The sequence below is a fragment of the Rattus norvegicus genome, chromosome 14 (genome assembly GCF_036323735.1).
Source record: "Rattus norvegicus strain BN/NHsdMcwi chromosome 14, GRCr8, whole genome shotgun sequence".
In the NCBI taxonomy this organism is placed as follows: Eukaryota; Metazoa; Chordata; class Mammalia; order Rodentia; family Muridae; genus Rattus; species Rattus norvegicus.
This window is the reverse complement of record NC_086032.1, coordinates 106745174-106759395: the sequence shown is the minus strand read 5'-3', so window position 1 is coordinate 106759395 and position 14222 is coordinate 106745174. Positions and strand designations below refer to the sequence as shown.

Genomic DNA, 14222 nt, shown 5'->3' with positions numbered 1-14222 from the left:
GCTGAGGAGTAATGCTAAAACTCACCTGGTTAAAGATATGTCTGCTAGGTAAACTTCTATATAAAGAATATGTGATATTTTTTCCCCATGTTGACAACATTGTGGCTTTCTTGAATAGCTTATGTAGAGATCTGAGGGAGGCAGAGTGAAGACTCCAGCGGAACATTGACCTGAGTAAAGAGTATGGCAGGCAATTATTTCTTTGCTTTGTGGTTTTAGGTAAATTCTTTAATTTACCTGAGAAAACCCTAATAAGTGAAATACTGAGTAATGTCTGTGGCGACCTGAACCAGATCACATTAAAGGTCCAAGAGAAATGGCAAATCCCTGGGGTGAGGTTCAGAGGTAAATGGCAAAGTCTTCAATGCAGGACTATGTGCAAGGGTTGACATTGTATGTAGAAAATGTCCACCATAGCTCCTCCCATGGTTTTTATGACCTGAGTACTGTTCCCCAACAGAGACTGCTTGTACCCAGATTAGCTAAAGCTGTCTCCTTGTTCCAGCTGTGCTCCATCAACTCTGTCTCCTTGTTTATCTGTATGCAATAACCCTGCTTGTCTGTTCCACTGTGTAATAAACATGCTGAGCTCCTGAGCTGCTGTGCTTCCTCCAGCTGAGAGCCCAGACCACCTGATCCCAGCTTTGTCCCTGTGTGTGTCTTGTCTTCATTCCTTCACCACCCCAGTCAGGACCGTCTCTGGAGTCATGCTGGGCGCGTGGTTCCTTCCTTGTAAATCAGGGTTTTCCTTTTTCATAGCCTCCAGACCTTTCATATGTCACTGTTTTCTGGGAGGATTTTACTACATACAGTCATGCCTAAATAGAAAAAGGGAGAAAACAAATTTTTGGAATGTTATTGTTCAAGTTGAGAAGTATGTGAGAATTCAGACTCTTTAGACACATGTTAAAAGGATACATTTAACAATGGAAGCAATTGAGTCTTTATGGTGTTGCCCACCTGAAAACTTCCACTGTAGGATTCTTACTTAGGTGCTAGGATATGTGGGTTTATAACCCTTGCATGTCTGGCTGGAAGACTTCCTCAAGTATCTTCTCTGTTGGTTGGGATCAGAATGTGATTGTTGATTACATTTCACGAAGACCTCTTTCCTACTTACTTTGGTCCTCAATGTTGTTGAAGTATTTCAACCACTGAGTGCACAGTACCAAACATAGTTCTTGCATCCTCATGACTAAGACAGTGTTTTCTGTATTGTCTTTCCAGAACATCAACTCAAGAGAGCATTCAGATTACCAGTGAAACAGGTCCAACGAAACATGACTGTGAGTTTGGCAGATTTTGATGACTTAGAGATCTTAGTCTGGAGAGCATGCTAGTTAACATTTGCTGCCTCCCGTTAGAGCTTCCCATGTTTTGTGTGTCAGGAATATGTGTAACATCTCTTCTGATACCCTGTATGCATATGTTCATGGTTATGCATTTGTGTGGATGCCAGAGGAGAGCCACATTGTTCCTCAGGTGCCATCTATCTTTTGTGAGACATGGTTTTTCACAGAACTAGGACTTACCCACTAGGCTAGGCCATCTGATCCCATGAATCTGCCTGGAGATCCTCCTTACTGTTAGGGTTAGAAGCACACACTGCTACCCTACATACTTATGTGGGTTATGGGAACCACACTCATAACCATATGCTTTCAAGACAAGTACTTGACTAACTGAACTGTCTTCCAGTCATTTGTATGATTTTAAAAACAGTGTGCAAAACAAATAATAGCCAAGGAATATCACTAATATCACTAATGCAAACCCTCTGTCTTCTCTAATCTGGCATTTTATAGTAAAGAGTTAGATAATCCAGGATCTAATCACAACTGTATCTATCACTTATTAACAGAGGGAAGCTACAAAAATTTAGCTTCTTAGTTATGAAGCAGAGCTTATGGAGCAGTTACAGGTTTGGAAGAATAACCAAATGGATTAAAGTACTTAGCATAAGGCCTGACTGTAGTAGGCACAGCTAAAATGTTTAATATCATCACACTCTCGTTCTGTTTTCTCACTGTGGGACCACACCCCTCTTCCTGTGAGGTCTGAAAAGACAAGGGGAATTGAAGTTTGATTGCTGTAATGAGTACTGACCACACACCCAGAATCCCAGGTAACATTTCCTCTTTTAATTTTCATGCAGATACAGTTCATGGATTCTTATCCAGGCACAGTTCATATACATCTTACGCAGAGAGAACAGACCTATAGGAATTTGTTCATGGCAGAGTTGAGACTTAATTTAAAAGGATCTGATTCCAGATGCTTTCCTTTGTTCAAAAGCTAACTTGAAATAGGGAAGAGTTAGTTTGGGTTTTTGTTTGTTTGTTTGTTTTTGTTTTTATTAAACTTGATGTCTGCTAGGAAGTCTTCAATAGGTCATCTATTGGAAATTGAACTCTTCCAATCCACTTGGATTCAGGTTATTAGGCAGAACTGTGCTATTCAGGAACTCACTACCCCTACCAGAAAAGCTTGATCTCCATAGGGGATCTTGCCTCTACCTGAAGCTCTCAATACACATAATTCACCAGCTCAATTGCATTCAGTGGAATGAAGAAAGGTGGGGGAGCGGGGTGGAATGAGAAGTTCTCAGTTTGGGAAGATCTGGACAGAACATATGATGATAGGTTTTCCAAGCATCTGTTTTGATTACCACCATGCTTCCAAGATGTTAAAACCATTTCCTTTTTTTCAAAATGTTCTTAGGAGTGCAATCAAAATGGATAGGAGGTAAGTATGGGATAATCAGTTCGAAGTGAGAAGAGTGGCAGTGGAGCACAGGTCTGCAGAGATCAAAAGAACAGGGATAGAAAGGGCAAAAGCTAGAAACAGACTCTGTCAGAGTCACAAAGTGACCTTTGGCCAAGGAAAGCTCCTAAATAAGGAAAGCAAAACCAAACCAAACCAAAAACAAGACAGGTGTGCAGCAGTTTCATATGTGAAAGAGTTCCTTGATGCTGCAGTGTAGGGGAATGCTAGAGCAGTGAGATGGGTGTGGGTGTGGGGGAGGGGGAGCACCCTCATAGAAGCAGGGGGCAAGAGTGGGATAGGGAATTTGTGAGGGGAAACCTGGAAAGGTGGATAACATTTGTAATGTAAATATATAAAATAACCAATAAAAATTTTAAAAAGAGAAGGAGTTCCTTTGGAATGCCCCTTCATTCATTAGGTTCTCCCAAAAATGGCTGTCACTTTGGATAGGTAGAAGAAAGGTGTGGGAAGTTAATGCCAAAGAAAATTTGCTGTGATAAATCACACCTAGGCTTTCTCATTGGAGTTTAAGTCGTAGCCATCTATAACTCTGAATCAGAAACTTGGAAAGGCACCCTTAGGATATTAATTCCATTTCTTCTAATACACATGCTCGTTCATGTGTGTGTGTGTGTGTGTGTGTGTGTGTGTGTGTGTGTGTGTGTGTGTGTATGCTTGTGTTGTGTGTGTGTGTGTATGGAAACCATGGGACAACTTCAGGTATTGTTCTTCAAACATGATCTGCCATGTTTTCTAGTGTTTCTTTGCTTGTTTATTTATACACGGTCTGGTCTCACATTGGTCAGGAGCTCACCAAATAGGCTAGGCTGGCTGACCAGTGAGCCCCAGAGATTTGCCTGTCTCCTACTTTCCCAACATTAGAATTATAAAGGCATGCTATCACGCATTAGTTTTTCCCCCTATTTTTAAATTCTTTGAGACTTTGATACAATGTATTTTCATAATATTCCTTCCTCCTTTCTCTATCTCCTCCAAGACACACCCCTATCTCTATCTCCCCAACTTCATGTGTCTTACTTAGAGACTTTTATTGCTGAGAAGAGACACTATGACCACAGCAACTCTTATAAAGGAAAATATTTAATTGGAGCTGGCTCACAATTCAGAGGCTTAGTCCATTATCATCATGGCAGGGAACATGGCAGTTTGTAGACAGACATGGTACTGGGAAAGAAGCTGAGAATTCTACAATTAGATCAGCAGGCAGCAGGAAGAGTGAGTGATGTTGGGCCTGGCTTGAGCTTCTGATATCATAAAGCCTACCCTGAGTGACACACTTCCTCCAGCAAGGCCATGCCTCATAATAGTGCCACTCCCTATGGACTAAGCACTCAAATATATGAGCCTTTGGGGACATATTCAAACCACCACATTATGTTCTTCTCCTTTTTCAAATGGGAGTTTTGGAACCAGCAACAGCCAGACTGGCTCACAGGAGAGCTCCTGGGACTAGTCCTGATGAAGAATAGCACTGGCCCTATTTTTCTGAAGCCAACAGTTAGCATCTTGATGATTTCACAGCAAGTACTCTTTCCCTCTTCCCATTGACTTATTCCAGCACTCAGCATAACTAAAGGACCTACAGCTAGTAACTTCTCTCGTTTTCAAGTTTCTTATCTGTGCACTGGGAATGAGCTTACAACCCATTGCACATCAGAATGATGGTTAATTGATTTTTACTATATATGTGTGCTTTTATTTGGTTACAATTTAGTGCTTGCTTGCTTGTTTGTTTTTATGCTTTGGGGGCATGGTTTTATTTTGTTTTCTTGTTTTTTGTTTTGTTGTATTGGAATTTTGTTTGATTTTTTTAAAAAAAGAACTTAACATTCGGTGGGTGGGGAGGAGAGGGGATATGGAAGGATTTCTGGGAAGAAATAATCTACATCAAAATATTCTAAAATTTAAAAACTTTTAATTAATAAAAATTTAATAAAAATAAACAATAAAATATCTTTAGGTTTGTAAAAGTATGAATGTTTTACTGTTCTGTCTGAAGAGTCAAATGTGCTCATTAATCTGCCACATTTGAAATGTGTTTCATGTTGTTGCTAGATTTTGCTATGTACTTGCATTCTAAACTATTTTAGATGTATTTCAGGTCTTAATTTTAGTTGAAATTTAAAATCTCTGATTATATTCTACCTTTTGCTTTATTATTGATGCTATTTGATTGCTAGATACTTTATCTTTTCCCAAGCAAGATTTAGTTTCTTTGTCTCCAAATCTCATGTAAATATTGCTCCAACTTTCTAAAGAAGAAGGAGAAGAGGGAGCAGGAGCGGGAGCGGAAATGGAAGAAGGAGAAGGAGAAGGAGAAGGAGAAGGAAGGAGAAGGAGAAGGAAGGAGAAGGAGAAGGAGAAGGAAGGAGAAGGAGAAGGAGAAGGAGGAGAAGGGGAAGGGGAAGGAGAAGGAGAAGGAGAAGGAAGGAGAAGGAGAAGGAGAAGGAGAAGGAAGGAGAAGGAGAAGGAGAAGGAGAAGGAGAAGGAGAAGGAGAAGGAAGGGGAAGGGAAAGAAGGGGAAGGAGAGCAGCAACAGCAGCTAACAGTAGATCTCCTATATGACCAAGTCATATTATTCCTGGAATCCAAAGGATTCCAGGTCTGCATATCTCAGAGATTCTTAAACACTGCTTATTGTAGAACTATTCATGGCTGAGAAGTGGATAAAGAAACTGCGATATATGAGCACAGTGGAACGTTTCAACCACAAAGAAGAATGTTATATCATTTACAGGAAAAGAGACACAACTGGAAGCAATCATTAGGAGATTTAAGCTAGGCTCAGAAAGACAAATATATGCTTTATCTGATTTGGGATTTCTTGATCCTATAGAGCTACATGAAATCATGTAGGAATATATCACATGGAATCATGCATGTATCTATCACATGAAAGCAGAAGCAAAACTGTGTAAAGAAACAAGGTGACTGATGGGAGGGATAGGGCAGAGAGGGGAGGGTGGACAGGTGTGAGGGATATGTTCAATGCACAATGTATAAAGTTCGAACTGTTCTTATGTAAGACTGAACTGTGTGTCCCCACCACTGTCCCCTGGTTCAAGAATGGAAGCCTAAACCCCAATGTGATTGTGCTTGGAGATGGGCATTTGGGGTTTGAATGTAAAATGACCCCTATAGGCTCATTTGTTTAAAATGTTGTTCACCGCATAGACCCACTGTTGTAGAAAGCTTTAGAACCTTTAGAATCTGAAGCATCACTTTAGAGATTGAGGCACTTGGGGATGGGCTATGAAGTTTAGTAGCCCAGCATCAATAACTGTGTCACTTCTTCTTGCTGACTATGGAAGGGCACAGTTGCCTCACAGTTTTGGTGCTATAATCTCCCTATTTAGCAGACAACATTATTAACTGTGGACCAAGATAAATTCTTCTCTTCAGTTGCTTCTTGTTAGGTATTTGATGATAGTATGGAGAAACATGACTGAAATAGAAAGTTGGTACTGTTGATGATGCTTGCATCTATGACTCCTGTTCTCTTTCCTAGGTTTTATATCTCCAGAGTTGTCTACCTTTGTGATTCCTTTATTGTTTCTATTTCCATTTTAGATCCTTTGTTCAATTCTTTGACCAGTTTGGTTGTGTTTTACTGTGATTCACTAAGGTATTTTTGTGTTTCCTCTTTAGGGGTTTCTACCTGTTTACCTGTGTTGTCCTGTATTTCATGAACAGAGTTATTTATGTCCTTCTTAAGTCCTCTAACATTATCATGAGATGTGATTTTAAACCAGAATCTTGCTTTTCCAGTGTATTGGGGTATCCAGGACAAGAGATAGAAGAGAGAATCACAGGGGCAGAAGGTACCATAGAAAACATTGATACAACAGTCCAGAAAATGCAAAATGCAAAAAAATCCTAACCCAAAATATCCAGGAAATCCAGGACACATTGAAAAAATAAAACCTAACGATAATAGGTATAGAAGAGACTAGGTAAGATTCACAAATTAAAGGACCAGTAAATATATTGAACAAAATTATAGAAGAAAAGGTCCCAAACCTAAAGAAATAGATGACCATAAATAGACAGGATGCCTAGAGAACACCAAATAGATTGGACCAGAGGAGAAATTCCTCCCATCATAAATAGTCAAAACACCAATGCACAAAACAAAGAATATTAAAAGCAGTAACGAAAAAAGATCAAGTAACATATAAAGGCAGACCTATCAAAATCACACCAGACTTCTCAACAGAGACCTTGAAGACTAGAAGATCCTAGGCTGATGTCATATAGACCATAGGATAATATAAATGCCAGCTCAGGTTACTATATTCAGTAAACCTATCAATTACCATAGATGAAGAAACCAATATAGTCCATGATAAAACCAAATTTATACAATATCTTTCCCCAAATCCAGCCATACAAAGGATAATAGATGGAAAACTCTAACACAAGGAGGGAAACAACATGCTAGACAAAGCAAGAAATTAATCTTTCAACAAACCCAAAAGCCAGACAAACAAAATCACACCTCTAATAACAAAAATAACAGGAAACAACAATCATTGGTCCATAATATTTCCAAAATAAATTAACTCAATTCCCCAATAAAAAGACATAGACTATTAGACTGTATAGGTAAAGAGGACCCAGCATTTTTCTGCATACCGGAAACACACCTCAGTGACAACAACAACACTACCTCAGAATAGAAGGCTAAAACATAATTTCCAAGCTAATGGTCTCAGGAACCAAGCTGGAGTAGCCATTCCAATATCGAATAAAATCTACTTTCAACCAAAAATTTTCAGAAAAGATAAGGAAGGACATTTAATACTCATCAAAGAAAGTATTCACCAAAATGAACTCTCAAATCTGAATGTTTATGCTCCAAATGCAAGGACACCCACATTCATAAAAGAAATCTTACTAATGCCCAAAGCACATATTGCACCTCACACAATAATAGTGGGAGAATTCAACATCTCAAGCACTCAGGGAAACAGAAACTAAACAGAGACACAGTGAAATTAGTAAAAGTTATAAACCAAATGGATTTATCAGATATCTATAGAACATTTTATCCTAAAACAAAAGTATATACCTTCCTCATAGCACCTCATGGTACCTTCTCTTGACCATATAATCAGTCATAAAACAGGCCTCAACTGATACAAGAAGATTGAAATAATCCCATGCACCCTATTAGATTGCCATGGATTAAGGATGTTTTTCAATAACAAATGACTGAATAAAATAATAAAAATGACTGAAAGCTCACATACAAATGGAAGTGGAACAATGCTCTATTCAATGATAACTTGGTCAAGGAAGAAATAAAGAAAAAGTAAAAGACTTTTTAGAATTTAATGATAATGAAGGCCCAACGTGCCCAAACTTATGGGACACAATGAAAGCACTGCTAAAAGGAAAAGACATACCTTTAAGTGTTTTCAAAGAGAAACTGGAGAGACCATAAACTAGCCGCTTGACAACACACCTGAAAGGTCTAGAACAAAAGGAAGCAAATCCACTCAGGAAGAGTAGACAAAGGAAAATAATCAAACTCAGGAATGAAATCAACCAAGGAGAAACAAAAAGAACTGTACAAAGAACTGACAAAACCAGGAGCTAGTGCTTTGAGAAAATCAACAAGATAGATAAACACCTAGCCAGACTAACAAGAGGGAACAGGGAGTGTATCCAAATTAACAAAATCAGAAATCAAAAGGGAGACATAACAACAGAAACTGAGGAAATTCAAAATATCATCAGATCCTGCTAGAAAAGCCTATACTCAACAAAACTGGAAAATCTGGAAGAAATGGACAATTTTCTAGACAGATACCAGGTACCAAAGTTATATCAGGATCAGATAAACCATCTAAACAGTCTCACAACTCCTAAAGAAATAGAAGCAGTTAAGGCGGCAATGGTGGGAGGGTTGGGAGGGGAACACCCATAAGGAAGGGGAGGGGGGAGGGGGATGTTTGCCCGGAAACCGGGAAAGGGAATAACACTCGAAATGTATATAAGAAATACTCAAGTTAATAAAAAAACAAAACAAAACAAAAAAAAAATCTCTCAACCAAAAAGAACCCAGGAACAGATGGTTTTAGTATAGAATTCTATCAGACTTTCACAGAAGACCTAATACTAAAACTCTTCAAACTATTCCATAAAATAGAAACAGAAGGAACACTACTTAATTCCTTCTATGAAGCCACAGTTATACTTATACCTAAACCGCACAAAGACCCAACAAAGAAGGAGAACTTCCAACTAATTTCCCTAATGAATATCGATGCCAAGACACTCAATAAAATTCTCTCAAACTTAATCCAAGAACATATCATAATGATCATCCATCATGATCAAATAGGTTTCCTCCTAGAGATGCAGGGATGGTTGAATATACAGAAACCCATCAATGTAATCCACTATATAAACAAACTCAAAGAAAAAAACCCACAGGATCTTCTCATTAGATGGTGAGAAAACATTGGACAAAATTCAATACCCCATCATGGTAAAAGGCTTTGAAAGATCAGGAATTCAAGGCCAATACCTAAACATAGTAAAAGCAATATATAGCAAACCAGTAGCTAACATCAACTTTAATAGAGAGAAACTTGAAGCAATATCTCTAAAATCATGGAATAGACAAGGCTGCCCACTCTCCCTACATATAATACTCAAAGTCCTAGTTAGAGCAATTAGACAATGAAAGGAGGTCAAAGGGATACAAACTGGAAAGGAAGAAGTCACTATTTGCAGATGATATGATAGTATACTTAAGTGACCCCAAAAATTCCACCAGATAACTCCTAGAGCTGATAACGTCAGCAAAGTGGCTGGATATAAAATTAACTCAAACAAATCAGTAGCCTTCCTCTACTCAAAATATAATCAGGCTGAGAAAGAAATTAAGGAAATGACACCCTTCACAACAGTCACAATAATATAAAATACCTTGGTGTGACTCTAACCAAGCAAAGGAAAGACTGTATGACAAGAACTTCAAGTCTTTGAAGAAAGAAATTGAAAAAATCTCAGAAGATGGAAAGATCTCCAATACGCATGGATTGGCAGGATTAATACAGTAAAAATGGCCATTTGCCAAAAGCAATGATCATCCATCATGATCAAATAGGTTTCCTCCTAGAGATTCAATGCAATGCCTCATAAAAATTCTAACTCAATTCTTCATAGAGTTAGAAGAAGAATTTGCAAGTTCATTTGGAATGAAAAAAAAAACAGGATAGTGAAAACTATTCTCAACAATAAAAGAACTTCTGGGCAAATCACCACCCCTGACCTCCAGCTGTATTACAGAGCAACAATGATAAAAACTGTATGGTATCAGTACAGAGACAGGCAGGTAGATCAACGGAATAGAATTGAAGACCCAGAAATTAACCCACATACCTATGGTCATTTGATCTTTGACAAAGGAGCTAAAACGATACAGTGGAAAAAAGACAGCATTTTCAACAAATGGTGCTGTTTCAACTGGTAGTCAGCATGCAGAAGAATGCAAATCGATCCATTCCTATCTCCTTGTACAGGGTTCAATTACAAGTAGATCAAGGACCTGCATATAAAACCAGATTACACTGAAACTAATAGAAGAGGAAATGGGGAAGAGCCTCTAACACATCAGCGAACACCAATGGCTTATGGTCTAAGATGGAGAATAAGTAAATAGGCCATCTTAAAGCTGCAAAGCTTCTCTAAATCAAAGGACACTATAATTAGGACAAAACTGCAACCAACAGACTGGGGAAAGATCTTTACCAATCTTACATCTGATGGAGGGTTAATATCCAATATATACAAAGAACTTAAGAAGTTAAACTCCAGAGAATCAAATAACCCTATTAAAAATGTGGTACAGAACTGAGCAAAGAATTCTTAACTGAGGAATATTGAATGTCCAAGAAGCACCTAAAGAAATGTTCAACATCCTTAGTCTTCAGGGATATGTAAATCAAAACAACCCTGAGATTCCATCTCACACCAGTAAAAATGGCTAAGATAAAAAAAAAAAAAAAACTCAAGTGGTAGCAGATACTGTCGAGGATATGGAGAAAAAGGAATACTTGTCCATTGTTGGTGGGATTGCAAGCTGGTACAACAACTCTGGAAATCAGTCTGGAGGTTTCCCAGAAAATTGGATATAGTACTACCTGTGGACCCAGCTATGCTACTCGTGGGTATATACCTGAAGGAAGCTCCAAGATATAACAAGGACACATCCTCTACTATATTCATAGTAGACTTGTTTATAATAGCCAGAAGCTGGAAATAACCCAGATATCCTTCATCTAAGGAATGGATACAGAAAATGTGGAACATTTATACAATGGAGTAGTATTCAACTATTAAAAATAATGACTTCATGAAATTCTGAGGCAAATGGATCAAACTAGAAAATATCATACTGAGGTAACACTATCACAAAAGAACACATATGGTATGCTCTCACTGATAAGTGGATATTAGCCCCAAAGCTCAGAATATCCAAGATACAAATCACAGACCACATGAACCTCAAGTAGAAAGAAGACCGAAGTGTAGATGCCTCAGTCCTTAGAAGGAGAAACAAAAATACTCGCAGGAGGAAATATGGAGACAAAGGGTGGATCAGGGATTGAAGGAAAGTCTATCCAGCGACTGCCTTTCCTGGGTATACATGCCATATACTGCCACCAAACCCAGACACAATTTAGAATACCAAGAAGTCCAGGCTGACAGAAGCCCGATATAGCTGTCTCCTGAGAGGCTTTGCCAGTGCCTAACAAATACTGAGGTAGATGCCCGCAGCCAACCACTGAAGTGAGAATAGGGTCCCTGGTGAAGGAGTTGAAGGACTAAAAGAGCTGAAGTGGTTTGCAACCACATAAGAACAACAATATCAACCAAGCAGACCTCCAGAGCTAAACCACCATGCAAGGAGTACATGGGGGTGGACCCATGGATCAAGCTGCATATGTAGTAGTGGATGGCCTTGTTGGGCATCAATGGGAGAAGAGGCCCTTGGTCCTGCCAAGACTAGATGCCCCAGTGTAGGGGTATGTCTGTGCAGGAAGGTGGGAGTGAGTGACTGGGTGAATGAGGTAGCAGCCTCATAAAAGCAGGGTAAGGTGTGATGGGATACCAGGTTTCTGGAGTGGAAACCAGGAAAGAAGATAACATTTGAAATGTAAATTAAAAAATATCCAATAAGAGAGAAAAAAGTTAGTACTGAAGTTGGACAGTATTATGATCAACCGGAATGTAGAGATTAAAAATCAGCTTGCAGGAGAAAAATAGCAATATTTTAAATTTTGGGGCTAGAAAAGTCCTAAAATGCTCAAAGCAGAGCTTAGTGGAGCATTTTGTTGTGAGTTTAGAAGGCTAGAGTACTGAGGAAAATGTGGAATGAGGAGGTCCAGCTTATGAGGTTCCGGAGGGTAACATGAACTCTACTGGTAATTGGACTAGAAGCCATTCATTTTTGTATTCTGGCAAAAGAATCTGATTACTTTTTGCTTATGCTCTGAGAGTTTCTGTACAGCAGAATTTGAAAGTAATAAACAATTTGTGGAGGAAATCGCAAGGCAGGGTTGCACTCAGGCTTTGGCATGGTTATTGCTTAGTGTTATTGTTGTTGTTATTGTTCCAGGTTTACAGTGAGAGAGAGCAATATGTGGAGCAAAAAGATACAAGAATGTGAAGCGTGGTGAGGAAAGAATGATTCAATTGCAGAAAAGGCAGATATGAAATCAGTTGAATTTGTTGGAAATTGGAAATATCGAAACCTATCACTCTGTTCTGAGAAAACAGGAAAGGTAACCAAGGTTATACCACATTCACCAAAGGCTTGGTCTCAATGTGAATTCACTTGAAAGGAATAAGCCTAAACTGAGGAGGCCACTAAGAAGATTCCTTACTCAATTACCACCAGAAAGGTGGTCTTTTTTCAGAGTCAAAATACACAGGCACTTAAATCTTCACTACATCTCAAGCTTGTAGCAGAACTTGATAGCATCATTTATGTGGTTCTGGTTTTGAAGGCTTGAACCATGTAAGAAGAGTGAAAGGTTCATGGAGTCCTTACCAAGTTTCCTGAAAGTTGCCTAGGCTAAGCACTATCAGAAAGGGGGCTCAACAGGTCATTATGTGAAGCTATGAGGCAAAGTCATTGCAATAGAGATCCCAGAATTTTGGAGATGCCAGGACAATGGGATACCTACCCAAGAAAGCTTCAGTTGTGGAGTAGACCTGTCCAGAAAGAAACAACATATATTGCATGAGGCAGAACTGGAGGGGTGGGGATATGCAAGCTCACTGGTGTCTAGATGATTTCCTATGAGCCCAGATGAGGAGCATGGAGCTGCAGCATTTGGTATTTTCCTTGCTGTTTTGTTTGTTTGTTTGTTTGTCTGGCTGGTCTTTGTTTTTTGTTTAAGCCACACAAAGTATGGTATTTTGCTAGGGTATTGTAGAAGACGACTATGCTGGAACTAGTTTTGACCTGTGTGTTCTGGATATAATTAGATGCTCTAAGGAGTATTAGTGTTACTATCTGAAAAGAACAACCACTCTGTTTTTCCATCTTCTTTGTAGGAATCTTCCTTATATTGTAAGAGGGGGTGGATGGCAGGAGGACAACCTTATTGGGGATGGGGAGAGGATAGGGGCCTTATGGACAGGAAACTGGGAAAGGGAATAACATTTGAAATGGAAATAAAGAAATATATCCATTTATTTTTTTAAAAAGAACTCTCCAAATCTAATAGCTGTTTAATTGTTGGGCATATGTAGGAGATAAGAAATAAAGGTTACCAAGTCATTGATTTTCAACTTTGTTGTTATTGATTAGTTTCTTTATCTTTGATATGAGTGACTGTCTTCTGAGGCAATCAGCTGTCATCTTGTAGAGTTTAGTTATACTCCATTCTAAAAGAATCATCCCATCTTGTCTTGTATACTGTTTATATCTCCTCATAGCAAGGGGGGAGGTTCCCAAGACCCTCACTTGGGTATCCAGTTGTCCTATAACCACATGTTATATGCAATTCTGCCTTACTTGACTGAGCAAGGTGCTACAATATAAAGGGTGAGGGAGATTAGGGGAGAGGCACTCCTAAATGAAGCTCAAGAAGCCCTTACTTTACTGAGTAAAGGCTTTTCATGGGCAGCCTGTTGAGGAGAGGCATGAACAGCCCTGGACATAACCACTCACCAGTAAAGACACCCAGTAAACTCACTTCTTCCTCACAGTTGGTGGAATTGTGCACTGATTGTCATTGGGACCTTAGAAGAACGGATAGATGTCGCCACTTCCCTCCAGGAAGTATTTGGTCCTTTACATATCATATAAGAACAAATATGGTGAGCTTTAGAGATAGCTCTCCTTAAACAACGCACCGGAACGAGTACAAGGGTAAAGATGGTGGACAGAGAGGGAGAGACTATAAATA

General features: G+C 39.0%; 2 long non-coding RNA genes across 2 annotated transcripts in view; one reads left to right on the top strand and one right to left on the bottom strand.

Annotated features, from left to right (window-relative positions):
- The window catches only part of LOC102550342 (uncharacterized), a 50751-nt gene that overhangs the window by 8196 nt on the left and 28333 nt on the right, over positions 1–14222 (bottom strand). The window contains exons 2-3 of the long non-coding RNA XR_005493518.2: positions 633–818; positions 26–170 (exon numbers count right to left, since the gene is read on the bottom strand). This is a non-coding gene — a long non-coding RNA (uncharacterized LOC102550342). The remainder of the gene's footprint in view (positions 1–25; positions 171–632; positions 819–14222) is intronic.
- LOC102550402 (uncharacterized) overlaps positions 3061–14222 on the top strand; it is an 82584-nt gene continuing 71422 nt past the window's right edge. The window contains exon 1 of the long non-coding RNA XR_005493514.2: positions 3061–4311. This is a non-coding gene — a long non-coding RNA (uncharacterized LOC102550402). The remainder of the gene's footprint in view (positions 4312–14222) is intronic.